The sequence below is a fragment of the Eptesicus fuscus genome, chromosome 18 (genome assembly GCF_027574615.1).
Source record: "Eptesicus fuscus isolate TK198812 chromosome 18, DD_ASM_mEF_20220401, whole genome shotgun sequence".
Taxonomy (NCBI): Eukaryota; Metazoa; Chordata; class Mammalia; order Chiroptera; family Vespertilionidae; genus Eptesicus; species Eptesicus fuscus.
Window position 1 is genome coordinate 48,992,448 of NC_072490.1, and position 14,584 is coordinate 49,007,031.

Sequence of the window (14,584 nt, forward strand, 5' to 3'; positions counted from 1 at the left end):
TGCTGGTGTTGCAGAGTGTGGGTATAGGGAAATTTCACTCTGAAACGATGAGTTTCACACGATTCACATGTCAACGATGAAGTAAAATGTAGAGATATGCTTCATTAAAAGGGAAAGCCCTGCCAGCGTACATCAGAAATAGTTTCCTCTTCCTCACTTATTAGACATGGAACATTTGCATATGAAAGAATTCCTTGGGGGATATAACGCCATTTAGTTTAATGTGATAAAAATATGTATTTAAGTTACCATAAATGAACATATTTACTAGAAGTGACTACATTTAAATTGATGGACATTTGTTTTGTAGAATATCTTCCTAAAGAAGTATGGGATGGTTTTACATCATATTGAATTTGGGAATGATATAATTGTCACCAACAAATGGTTAGATGAAAGGAAGAAACCCACCAAGAACAATTGCCACAATAAAGAAGATTTTAGTCAAGCCAGACTACACATGCTTGGGCCTCGGCCATGAAGGTACTTAAAAAGGTTAAGGATGGAAATTAAGTTTTTAGAGAGAAGAGGGAATGACCTTGCCTGGAGAGTTTGGAGTTGTAACTGAAATCAAGGTTCTGCTGCCTGCTGCCACGAAACTCAAACTCCTGAGGTAGGTGCTGGTGAAAAAGGAAGGAGGTTCATTCAAGTGCCAGTCACCTGAGAAGATGGGGGACTCTTGTTGCAAGGCCCATCTTCACATCAGAGTGCAGACAGAGGTTTTCATAAGGAGGGAGAGGGAAAGTAGAACAAAGAGATCAAGTGGAAGGGGCTGAAAAGCTCTCTACGTGCCAGGCAGGCCAATACAGTCCATTCCGATAAGGACCTCGAAACTGGTCAAGTGATGGTCTAGTGTGTGTCATCCTGGTTCTATGGTTGAAGGTCAGCAATTCTAGAGCTGGGATGACTGAAGGTCAAAGTCTGTATCTTCTGAAGTTAGGTCCTAGGATCCTTATACAAACAAGCTGTTGATATACAAGCTACAGATTAGTCAGAGTCAGCATTTACAGAAACAATGTCAAAAGAATGGTGGGGTGGGTTACAATCACCACTGTTAGAGAGAAAGAAAGATGGTGGATGATTTTCTCACTGTCCTTTTGTTCTTTCTGACTGGAAAGAGTGACACCAATCAGGACAACCAGACAGTGCCATGTGTTTCCTCAGGGAGGCAGGAAAAATCGCGCTTGGTTGGAAATTACTGCTATAGAGCATGCAAGACGTATAATAATAGGTAGTAACAGTACATAATCGTGTAGATGTATTAGACAGTAAGGTTGTCCACGGTGTTTGAACTAACAGGTTTATTTAGGTAATTGTAAAAGGTTCCTTATTGCAAGTGGGTGGTTTTCAGTGTTTTTTTATTTTTTTACTATGTGTTGTAACAAATGGGCTTGTATGGAATTTGTCATTCTTTGAATGATTTTCTTAACTTCACATATACTTTTCCCCCTGAATTTAATTTTGTTTCATTCAGATGGTCTCTAATTTCTGTGTAAATGGCTTCACAAAAATATTTAAAATGAGCTGTGATTTGAGATCTTCTTTTAAAAAATGGAAATTGCATTTCTGCCGGTTAGAATTTTACCTAGACTTATAGCTTAAAAACTCTTAATATTAACTCAAATTCATATGTTAATCCAATCAAAGTTGCTTTTTTAAGTTTGGTGCAGAAAGGATGCTTTTTTTTAAAATCTGTCTCGTATCTGCGAAACAATTTATATATATATATTTGTGTGTGTGGACAGCTCTTTTTACCTTCTACCTTTCTGTCCTGAGCTTTTAAATACTATTTGGCAGAATTTTCTCCCTTCCCCCTTGACCTCCCATTGGAGCTAGACTAGGCATTTTTCCTCTGGCCCTTGTTTCTGGGACAGCTGAGCTCACCCCTTGCCTTGGCCTCCTCCATTTCTCCTTTGTTTGTGATTCATATTTGGCGAGGTTGGTCGGGTGGGGGTGGATTCAAGTTCAGTGAAAAGAAGTGGACTCATCGCTTTTTACACTGCACAGTGCCTTTAAAAAAGTCAGAACAAGGAGGAAATAAGATGCATTATGATGAAACTTTGACACTAGACCATAATGAAGCTTTTAATTTCCATGATGTTGAGTGGAGCCCAGAAAATGTGCCAAAACTCTGATTCTGTGTTCAGCTCAAGTTTTCTCTGCACCTAAAAGAGAGAAAAGGGGCTGTAGAAACCTGAGTGCTTTATCTTTTTTTCTTTTTACTTTCTACATAAGTTGAAAGTCTTTTTTAATTTCATAGTCTGGTAGTTCTTTGAGTTTCATTTTGACCATAAGAGCTGACCTTTACATGTGACTTTGGTCTATATGTTAACTTACATGTAAAGGTCATTAAGAAGCTTAGGGTTATTATTTGAATCCTTTAGCTTCCTTTCTTATTTTTGTTTTGAATTTTAATTACTATGGAGATGAGATGTAAATCCAGTACCAAAAGTAATTATTATGCATATAAAGTTTGTATTTTATACCTTGGCTTAGTGTGTCCCTATTTCAGAGAATTGTCTTTGGAACAATGTTAAAATGATACTCCCTTCCCTGGCCACCTTCTCTTTTCTTTCCTGAACTATTGGTAGTGTTGGGGTAGTTTGAACAGATATGAAAACTGCGACAACTATTCTAACCTTTGTTCATAAACAGACATGTGCACACACACACACACACACACACACACACCACTTATGTAGCATTCTTTTTTTAACCATTTTGTTTTTGATAATGTCATTCCTTTAACAATGTAGAGTAGCTATTCATCTGAGTTAATACATACAGATCCAAGATATTTTAATAACTGCATGTCATCCACAGTATAGGTACTCCATAAGTTATTCAAACATTTCTTATTGATGGGCATTTGCATTGTACCCAGCTTTTGACACTTCCAAAGTTCTCCAGTATTCATGCTTGTGTTCTGGTGCTTTTATTTTTGTAGAAGAGATTGTCAAAAATTGGGCTGGTAGATCAAAGAACATGGTGTTTCTTTTTCCTATGCCCTTTAGTTTAAGGCTTTTCAGCTTTGATTATTTCTCCATTACAAATGGGAGACATGAAAGAAACAACTCCATAATATATAGACTGAAAATAAGTGAATTGATCAACCGTAAAGGGATTGCTTTTATAGGCAAAGACAACATTTCAAACATCAGATATCGGCTTGCCGACTTTAAAATCAAAACATGCAGATGCATTTTCATGTGTTTTCTCTTAGTCTCTCATGGTGTAGGAGGAGAAGGTTCAGGAGTGAAAAACGTTAAAACTTCTACCTGTCACCTTGCTCATTTATCCCAGTCTTCGAGAGCAGTAAGTGATTGCAATCCTTCTGCAAACTTGACCACACAGAGCACAGTAGAGCGTGCTACCGGAGGAAGATTTTTCTCTAAAACCTAGTTAATTCACCAGGGCAAAGTCTAAACGAGCCTGGTGATGGAGGGTCTCCATAAAGTGAGAACTCACGCTGGTCTGGCCAGTACACTGGGAAAGTGCCCAGGACCAGATTGCGTAGTTATTCTTTTACATGCTTCAGCTATTTATTTGTTGCAGAAATTAGTAGGGATATAAATACCCCATTTGGAGTTGGCCTCCTGGCACTTGGAAATCTGGCTTTTCAAATGAGCGATGTGAGTTGGTCTTGGCACCGTTGCACGAGGACATGGGAGCAGGCAGATTCTGGCAGCTCACACTGATGCAGGTCTCAAGTCTGTTTCCGTTTGTTTCTGCTCATAAGGTTGAACGTGTCGTGACCACTCTTTTGGGAGACTTTAAAGTTGAAATTGGTTTATAATTAGCATGTATATAACCGACGCAGAAATGAATGGATTTGTGCATGCAGGCGGCTGAGAGTGCAGGACGCGTGCCTGCTCTTGCCTCTGCCTCACTCCCTGTCTGCGTGTGGCTGTTGCAGCTTCTGAGGTTATTATGAAAGCACAACCCTAGCCCTAACCGGTTTGGCTCAGTGGCTAGAGCGTCAGCCTGCGGACTGAAGGGTCCCAGGTTCGATTCCAGTCAAGGGCATGTACCTTGGTTGCAGGCACATCCCCAGTCGGGGGTGTGCAAGAGTCAGCTGATAGATGTCTCTCTCTCATCGATGTTTCTAACTCTCTATCCCTCTCCCTTCTTCTCTGTGAAAAATTAATAAAATATATTTAAAAAAAGAAAAAAGAAAAAAAAAGAAAGCACAACCCTGAAAAGGTTGTTGAAAACAAGATTGAAATGGATGCCTAGGTGACCAGGGACATCCCTGTGTCCGAACATCCCTGTGTCCGACCTGGCCCTTCTCCCTCCGGTTGCAGGTTGGGCCACTTTCCGTGCCTTCTATAGTTCTCAGCTCCCTGGGTATTCTCTTCCCTGACCACCAATTAATGGCGTTTACCAGCATGCGAGTGTGCATGACATTTTAGTCCTTAAAGAAAAGTCTTTCAATATTTGAAATTTGCAAGAGTATAGGAAAGCTCACAAAACAACATGACCTGCCCTGTTTGCTGAATATGGGGGTATCTTTTTAATAGTATTGATATAATGTTGCAAGAGAAATGTTTGCCTCTTAAAGAAAATCTTCCTTTTGATGATTTAGTGGATGTAAAAAAGATAAACGGTCTTATCAGGTGTTCAGCACGCTTCACATAATAAGAGGCTCATCTGTAACTAAAGCAAACGCTGAGGTCCTGGCTGAGAGTTGAGGGTCCTCATACCCGGACGAGGTTAGCCTGATAACTCCGCACCTCCTGATTTTTGTCTTTGACATGGGGAGTGATTTTGGGGCCAAGGGGTACTCTTTGTTAAGGGACTGGAACTGCTGTCCAGTCTAGAAGTGTTTTGCCAGTGTTTCCTTGGATGAATAAGGGCCATGAAGTTGACTTCCTTACTTACAAGGTTTAGATGATTTTTGGGGGTCCCCAAGTTCCCATCATTATTGGAATTTTAAATTTAGTTTTATCGAACAGATTAAGGCCAACACAGGTGGTTTCCCCTTTGCCAAACATGACTAGAAACCCCAAGTTTCGCTGGATGGTTATGGGAAGGACCAGCTTGCGTGTGTTTTCTCTTAGTCTCTCTGGATCAGACTCGTCCTCAGCCTGAAGCGCCCCTCACAGTGCGATGGGAAGGTGTCTTCTACTCTTGGGCCTTCCTGGGACCGTTCTGTGTTTTCCACACAAGAAATTCCTCCCTTGAACTGGAGGCTGCAGGTGCTTGATGTTCTCCGGTTGCCATGATCTCTGACTGTATATTTTTCCATTTTCTGTCTTCTACTTCATACTTCAGCACCAACAACATTTGTCATTCCCAAACTTTCTCTGATTTCTCCTGCGGCTGAATCCTAATTTACACAGATTGTGAACCTGGGATGGCCTCTTGTTGTCTGTTAAAATCCCCCCGTCTTCAAGATGTATCTCAAAAATCCCTTCTTTGCCCAACTGTTGCCAGGTTTTTAATTTTGCTCCACCCTCCCAACTTGGATTAATTATTGTGTGCCCCTATAACTTCCCTGGAGTATTATTTTTGCACTGATTTTCAGCTAACTATTGTATTGACTCATCTGCTTTGCTTTGCATACTGGTTTGTGAAATTATTTTTTAATTTTTTTTACTTTATTGACTTTTAGAGCGGGGGGAGAGATAGAGATAGATAGATAGATAGAAACATCAATGTGAGAGAGAAACATTAATTGGCTGCCACATGCGCCGGACTGAGAATAGAAGCCACAGCCTGGGTATGTGCCCCGAATGGGAATCGGATCCACCACCTTTTGGGGACGAGGCTCCACCCACCCGAGCCACCCAGCCAGGGCCTGGTTTGTGAGATTCTTGAGGGGCCAGCTGTGTGTGTCATTCCTCTTTGAATCTCTACTGGGCCTAACTTGGTACCACAGATACAGAGAAGGTCCTAAATAAATATTTGATGTATTTTATTGAATTACATGTCTCTGCGGAACACAGAAATAGCATTTCTTCTAGTCAATACGTAATAAAGTGTTTACTTTATAGCTTTATTTTGTAAAGAGCCATACTAGCGCTGTCCAGTCGAGTTCTTTATGATGATGGAAATGTCCCGTCCTGTGCTATCAATCACAGTAGCCATTAGGCACAAGTGGCCTTTGAGGACTTGAAATATGGCCAGTGTGGCCGAGGAACGGAATTTTAAATTAAATTTAATTTTAATTAGTTTAATCCACAATAGCCACCACTATTGTATTGGACAACACAGGCAGGGAAATAAGTTGCTTTAACCTCGATCTTTTCCTCTTTCATTTCAGCAGTCTTTATTAAGCACCTATTAGGTGACTGCATTTTCTAGGCCTGGGGATACCAGGAAGCATTTGTTAATTCCGGGACTCGAAAGCTTTCACAGTGCTGCAGAGAGACTAATAACCACGCATTAATCCAGGACGCCAAGTGTGATGCTGTCGGGTAATCAGAGGATTGGCCACAAGTGGAAAAGGGAGGTACAGAGCCAAGGACTGTTTGTAGCCAAAACCATGGAATCAGGGGTAAGACTGGGGAGGTCAAAGGTCCCTTGAGGTGAGCATATTTTGTGGGACATAGTGGGAGGGCATTAACAAAGATATGTTTCTGGATATGTGAAACATGGTAAAAGTAATCAAGTGATGTGTTAACCCAGTGGTTGGCAAACTGCGGCTTGTGAGCCGCGGTTTGCCGCTCTGTTGACGAATGAGTTTGCCAACCACTGTGTTAACCGAAGAAAGTCTCCCATAAAGGATAACACTCTTAAGTTCTGTTACTTTGTCAATTTTTTTTTTTTTTACTCTCAACCTTGACACTTAAATATCCAGGCTTTTAGGTACCAGGTGAAAAATTTAGCTTAAAGTTGACTCTCCACTGCCTAGCACAGTACCTGTCATGTGCGGAAGGTGTGCAGGAAACTTCCAGTCATTCGTTCATTGATTTATTCGTATAGCAAGTGTTTGGTGGCCTGCTCCATGCCAGGCACTGTGACCCTTTTAGTCCTTGTTCCCATGAGATCCCTCTAGTGGGGCAGTCAGGCAAGACATACCTAAAACTGATCTATTGTAGCCAGGAAGAAAGGAAGTGAATGGGCCAGTGATAGCTAGCAGAGGTAGGGATCTATTTTCAGTGGATGGTGAGTGTCTTCCAGTCATGTGATCATCAGGGGGCTGCATCATGGGGGGAGATCCCAGGCTGAAGGAATAGCAAGTACAATAAGGAGCATGGAGTGACGAAAGAACATGGCTTGCTCTGGCAACTGGCTGAAGGCCATGGAGCTCGGAGTAAAGTGAGACAGATGGGAGTCATGTGACATGAGGCCATGGAAGGAAGGAAGGAAGAAGGAAGGAGGAAGGAGGAAGAAGGAAGGAAGGGAGAAAAGAAGGGAGGGAGGGAGGGAGGAGGAGGAGGAGCAGGAAAGTGGGAACTAGATTCTACAAAGTAATGTAGGATGCCTCAAAGGTCCTCAGGATCATGAGCAATCACTAAAGATGGGCAATATTTATATTTATGAATGATTTATTTGCGCGCGCACACACACACACACACATACACTCACACTCTAAGGGAGGGAAATGTGTAAAGTTTTAGTCCGTCTTACGCATTACTGAACACTTCTTATGGTCAATCAGAATGCTATTTTGAGATTCTCTCCTTTTGGCCATAGATTAAAATCCATTAAGAGACTGCACGGAGTTCTATATTCTCCTGGGAGTGCTTGGAGCTAAGTAAACGGGGGGAACATCTGATGAATCCTTGGAGAGACGAAAGTGGAGAACTTAATGCTGCACAAGTAGGTTTCAACTCCAGGTCTAATTTTGAGAGTGAGCCTGCTGCGAGAGGCAGTAATTGGCCAGAAGAGTGTGATTGCTCCTAATTGCCTTCCTAATTACACACGCTGGTGTTGGGGGCTGACGGCCTGGTGCTTGGCACTGTACATCACAGATGACTTACCCCTGGAGAGGTGAGACTGAAATAGCTCCCAAGGATGAGCCTCTTTTTGTACCCCTCCAGGCAGTGGAGATGCAGATAGGAGAGGCTGAGGGGTGTGGGTTATATAAAGGGTCTTTTGTAGGCAGATTGGCATGAGCCAGCTCAGAGTGTCCAATTCCCACCAAACCTTGTAGCTTTAAGAAGGCTGATTTAATTAACTTTTCTTGTTTAAGCTTTTGCTCATTATCGGTATGCCAAGTGTTGTGGTAGCATAGATGCGGTTAGTACTCTGCCCATTATTTGCTTTTCTCCTTTTCAAGGACTTTTTAAAATTTTTGGCTCACTGGCCTGTTGTCCACCTGCTGGCTCTTGCAGGTCTTTGCTGGAAGATTCTCTATGGCCATGAGAACTTGCACTTGGAAAGGTGCGGTCAAGTTCATGTAGCTTAGCCAGCAGCGTTCAGCCGCGAATTGATCGTTTGAGTCATACTTTTTGTCTCTTCTCCCTTCCTTATTGTCCCTGGGTCACCTCCCAAATAAAGTACTAGTGCAGCTGGCCCTTGAACAGCCTGGGGGTAGGGGCACCGACCCCCAGCACAGCTGAAAATCCATGTAGAATTTCTGACTCCCCCTAAAACTTAACTACTAATAGCCCACTGTTGGCCTTGCTGATCATATAAACAGTTGATTGATACTTCATATTTTGTATATTTTATTCTTACAATAAAGCAAGCTTAGAGAAAGAAAATGTTACTAACTAAATCATAAAGAAAATACATTTACATTACTTATTGAACAAAAAAAATGTGTATAAGTGGACCCACACAGCTTAAACACATTTTGATCAAGGGCCGGCTGTTCTTAAGTCTTTGCCTCAGTATCTGTTTCTGGGTAACTCCAAACTAAGACACTCTTACCTTAAGAAAAGTTGGCATAACCAGTTAATGGCCAAAAAGCTTCTTTACCAGACATGGAAGTCACATATAAAACCCAAGTGTGTTTCCCTGAATGAGACCAAGTCAGGGCTATTAATAAGTGTAACAAGTGATGCTAACTAAGTTGCTTGAAATTAGTCACTTAATCTTCAGACGCTCTAGGTAATGACAGCCAGACCTGGTTTTGTTGTTTTGCAGAAGGACCTCATCTGAAGCTGGCCAATATCAGAATCTTGAGTGGTGGGCAGGCACACACTTAGGCCCTGAGTAAAAATGTTGGGAATGCTTAATGGAGACTATTGAGTGTTCCCTGCATCTGGCTAAATCAGCGACCAACTCGATTTGTCTCGATTTGGGCTACATTTCTAATACAGATATTTTGTTTGTTTACATGGTGTTTGTAATGTCTTTGAATTAGTTTCCAACACTTGAAAACTGGGGATTTTAATTTAAAAGATCAATGTATATACCTTCCTTAAATTAAAATCACAGTTCACACCTCTAATTGAAACTGTGGAATCGGGCTGTCTGGCAAAGCTGGGCCGGATGCCTGCTGAGAACAGAGCTTCCTTCGACCCTGCTGCTTGGTGATTCCTCGCACTCACTCGCCATTTATATTATGTGCCTGACCCACGAGACCGTTGGGTTTGCATCCACGATCTAAGAATTTGTTTTCAGTTCATTAACCATTTGAAAAACGTAATTCTTAGGCCCTCCTGCCAGTTAGCTTTAAATGTGAAGATAAAGGATCTATGAAATTAAAATGTGTGCTCGTGTCCATCCTCTGCTTTAGACAGGGGCGGACTTGATGGCGTGATATTGTAAGTTAATGGGATTTTGTTAACAAAAGCATTGATTAGCTCCGAGGTCTCCCAGAACGTGCCTCCAGGGGAACGGGAGGAGTTTTTGTAATTAATGTAGCTCTTAGAGTATCTGACTTGGGTCTCTGTAGTTATGTTAGCTGATTTCAGATGGCTTCGGAGTGTCTGCCAAAAGGTTGAGGGAACATGTGGATATTAAAAGGATTTGGGTAGGAAATTCTCAGCAATGACCTCTGTAGGCCGAAGGATGCCCTGTGACTATTGGGATATTCGCGATCGATTCGCTCCTTCCACCTACATTTAAAAAGTTCATACACCTTTAGGAGTAGAGGAAGCAGTGAAATGGAACTTGTAAAATAGGATTACTTGTGTGTGCTTTTCAGAGTAAACATTGAAGGATGAGGAGGTATTTGATTCCAGGTCTTTTTCCAGGAATAGATGGTAGGGAAAACCTGTAACTTCCGTTTGATGACTATCACTGGAAGAGAATTATTTGAGATCTGTTATGTCTTTTTGAAACGAATGAGGAAGATACTCGGTGGAACAATGAATTTGGGACATGTCATCTCTTCCATCTCCTGACCCCTCCACTGAGGACAGGTTTATCCATGATCAAGGCAGGCTTTTTCTCAGCACAGTTGAACCATCCAGCTTTAAATGTAGACAAACAGTATATTTTCAATTGCATTATTATGATAATTTTGATTACTTGAAATAACTGAATTTTTAAAATAATAATTACTCTTCCCATTTTTCTTACTAAGTGTGATTTAAACCTTTCTGAGGTTTCTGCCCAGCAGAAGCTGACTAATGTGCAATCTTATTGAATGGCTATAATTACAGTCGTAAGCAAAGACACCCACTAGGTAGGTAGTTTGTATAGGGTGTCTGTAATACTGGGAAGCAGCATCCCCACTATGACTTTCAGACTTCTAAGGCCAATGAGCAAGGTACTTCATGTTTCCATCTTCCTTTGACTTTCATTAAAATACTTTTTTAAAGAATTTTGAGAGAGAGAGAGAGAGAGAGAGAGAGAGAGAGAGAGAGAGAGAGACATATCCTGTATGCCTCCTCCTGGAGATCAGGGATTGACAACCTTTGGGTGCCTGGAACGATGCCCAAGCAACTGAGCCACACCGTCCAGGTCTAAAACTTGTTTTAATGAAACACATGTACCTGTCTCATTTACCATCTCCTCAATGTCTGGTGCTGTTTATTTTCCAGATATCACTAGGCTTACTTGACAGTCCAATCAGTGCTAATTTAGTGATAGATGAGGACAGTGCTTTACTCATCAATTGAGTCGTGTTAAATCAGTCCATAACTGAGTGTGAACTGTCAGCCAGCCCGATGATCCCTGCTTTCACACTTAGCTGGTATGAAAGACAGACATGAGACAAATAATTTCACCACTCATTGAGTTAAAAGTATGATGTATGCAAAGAAGAAGAAGTTAGTGTGCACGGAAGAAGGCTGTTGAGTGAGCTCGAGCTGTGAAGTTTGGGAGGGGAGTGATGGATGGTGTTCATTGAGGCAGTAGTCTGGAGAGACAAGGGCCAGAGAGGTTTAGGAGGAATTTGTAACTGGTTGCTCTGGGGGCATCATTGAGCTCTTCCTTGCTAATGTGATATTTAGGCTGAGGGTTATAGCCAGGAACTGCTCTTTTTTCCAAGGTAATAATTATGTGAGTGTTGTTGTTTATTTAATTTTGTAATTCCCCTTTTTGAGTATATTGATTGATAATCTACTTTGTGCTGAACACTGTCCTGAGTACTAAAGCACTTAAAGGCTGTTCATTGTAGTTGTGGTGGGAGAGACACATGACAATTCACGTGATGACCATGTGAGAACTGCAACGATGGGGAGTCTCGGTGTGCTCATGGGACTTAGCTGTAATCGTCCTAAGACGGGGTTTGGTGGACAGGTAGCTTTTATGGGTGGTGGTGTGATACTTGTGCTGAATCATAGGAATGCAGAGAGACCATCGGATGAGGAAGGTGTATTGAAGGTAGAGACTGAGATTGTTTGGGTGGGGTGGAGGCCCCTGGGGGCAGGTTGGTGCAGTGGACAGAGTGCCAGCCAGGTGTGGAATCAGTACTGGCCTGGCTCCTGCCAGAGCCACAGGCAGAGCCTGAGCCCTGGAAGGAAACTGAGGGCTGGGAGTGGGGATAGATGAGCTTGGATCGCCAGGCAGGGGCCTCATCATTTAGATCCTTTGTACCATGTTTTGAACTTGGAAATGGAGAGCCATTAGAGGGATCTGTGCCGGGGATGTCCTGTTGGTAAAGTGTAGTGGTTGTTGACTTTTTGAGTCTCCAGTTTGGGGTTAGCTGAGATCAATGTGCAGAGCAACATCCCCTTGAGAAACAACAGTTTTTACAGTAAAGTGGATCCAGTAAGGGAGAGGAACCCAGAAAGGGAAGGCTAGGAATGGTGGGAAGTATGCAGTGAAGTTAGCGTGTGCGATGAACCAAAAACTGCTTCCGAAGATTTCAGAACGATCGATCGTGTCAATGGGGCTTCACTCCCAGGAGCTTGACAGCCTATTCTTAGCAGCTTATCTGAACAGGGAAGCCGCATGCTGGTTGTGGTGAGAGGTTTGACTGGGCAAGAAGCAGCGTCCTTCAGCTAATGGTTTTCTTAATGTGTTCCATAACATGTCAACAACTTTGAAGACATATCTGCAAAGACATATTTATAACCTCGGGGTGTGTGTGTGTGTGTGTGTGTGTGTGTGTGTGTGTGTAAGGAATGGTGTAAGTTATTCCTGGGAGGGTACTGAGAAGGAGGCAGCTGAGACTGACTTAGAAGCTGACATCTGTGTTTCACTCTCATCTTCTATGAGGCGCACACTACATCCAGTTAGTCGATCTTCTGAGTAGTTAAGCTTTTTCAAGTTCTTGTGGATTGTACTGGGGAATTAGGAGCGTGATAATTTCATTCAGGGACCATGATCTGTTTCTTCGGCCTTCCCATTTTCCACGTAGAAGCAAACACCATTAACAACCAAAATGACCCATTTGCTCTCATTATGAGATACAATTCTTTTAAAGAATTTAGTATGCATATCCTTGACCTTTTTTGGAATTAAAAATTATCTTGAAAATTTACCTCTACATCTGTAATTTCTGTGGTGTGCTCAAGAACAGCTTAATAGTCTGAAAACGGATGAGTTTAAAATTAGAGAGTTGAAGGTCACAACCCAGCAGTGATAACCCGGCTAATGAAATATTCATTTCCAAGTACGGAGTGGCACTGTATATCAATATGTTGTCACTGTCTGCCATTGTTACGTAAAGCACGGGTATGTTTACGCATTTATAAATAGTTGAGGGGGGAAAAGAGGTTAATTACATGCAGAAATGAGACAGAAATTTTCATGGCTGTGCTCCTCATGGCAACTGCTAACCGTTTTTTCAAGCCACGTTTGTGAGTTAAGTATAGGTTCCACATATTAACCTCCGTGTTTGGATTTTAGAATGATGTAATTAGAGGGGGGCAATTCAGGGGATAGGCATGCTTTTTAGGTCATGTTCACACCAGGGGTTTGTTTATACAAATGTAAAATTAAGTGTAGAGTTTATTACTTAGCAAGAAAAATTAAATGAAAACCCCTTTTGTTTGAAAAAAATCTAGAAGAGAGACATATTTATATCATTCATGTTACCAATTAAGAATGAATGTACTTTAGCAAAAATCAATGTAATTATCCAGATAATTCGAGCTAATTAAAGTCCTTCCCAAATCCTCAGAGCTTCATTAGCTGCATGTATCTGGTAAAAGCATTTTTTGGTGTTCATTTAGCTTTATAATTCATGTTGGTCTTGCTCTGTTTTGCTGGTATAGACCTGGCTTCAGTTGGCAGTGCCCACTTGATAAACTGGTGTTCCTCAGGCAGAAAATGAAATGGGAAATATAAAACATGGCACTTCAAATTGAAAGCATGCGGGCATTCCTGGAGACCGATCTTGGAATCAGCATCTTTATATTCAGAAATACATGGATGACGGTAGAGAAATTATTAGAAATCATGTGAACTGTGTTGAACACATATGTAGGATCATGGTAATGATACTCTAGTGAACACCCTGTTTCACACACACACACACACACACACGTACACACACACACACACACACACCAAGCAGAGCCAGTCTGTGAAACCCCTTCCCTTCTTTTCATTTTTATACTTCCCTGGCCTATAAGGAACCCCTCCTTCTCCCCATTTCCACTATCCATTGCCCCTTTCCTCTAGAGCCTTTTTAAACAAAGTGACAGCCATTAATTAGATTTATAGCTAAATGTAGGTTCCCCAAATCCTATTTGCTTTTTTTAAATATTTTATTGATTTTTTACAGAGAGGAAGAGAGAGGGATAGAGAGTTAGAAACATCGATGAGAGAGAAACATCGATCAATTGCCTCCTGCACACCCCCTACTGGGGATGTGCCCGCAACCAAGGTACATGCCCTTGACCGGAATCGAACCTGGGACCTTTGAGTCCGCAGGCCGACGCTCTATCCACTGAGCCAAACCGGTTTCGGCTGGACTGTTTATATGGAAGAGTAAAACAATACATTCTTTAACTTGAGAAACTTGCTTGTTAAATTGCACTTCTCAGTGTGCTCACTTCCCGCCATTCACCTCCAATAATATGATTGCTACAGAAGGAATCGCAGTGATGAATAATTCTTAGTGGCTTTTCAGTGTTCATTTAGATTTCCTGTTGATGATGTAAGTTAAGGTAAGTTACTTGGGGAAGAATCCAGAAACAAGAACACCTTCCTACAAAGAATTATTTAACTTATGCTGTTGTTCCCTTTTCCGCCTTGTTCGTGACGGACCTCAGGCAGTGTTGATAGAACCATTTTCTCTTTGTTTGAGAAAACTGTCCTGCGTTTAGTTTTAGTGGATGGGTTATCT

The 14,584-nt window shown here is 41.8% G+C and overlaps 1 protein-coding gene across 2 annotated transcripts in view; it reads left to right on the forward strand.

Annotated features, from left to right (window-relative positions):
- The window catches only part of PTPRG (protein tyrosine phosphatase receptor type G), a 649,319-nt gene that overhangs the window by 185,836 nt on the left and 448,899 nt on the right, over positions 1-14,584 (forward strand). The window lies entirely within an intron of this gene.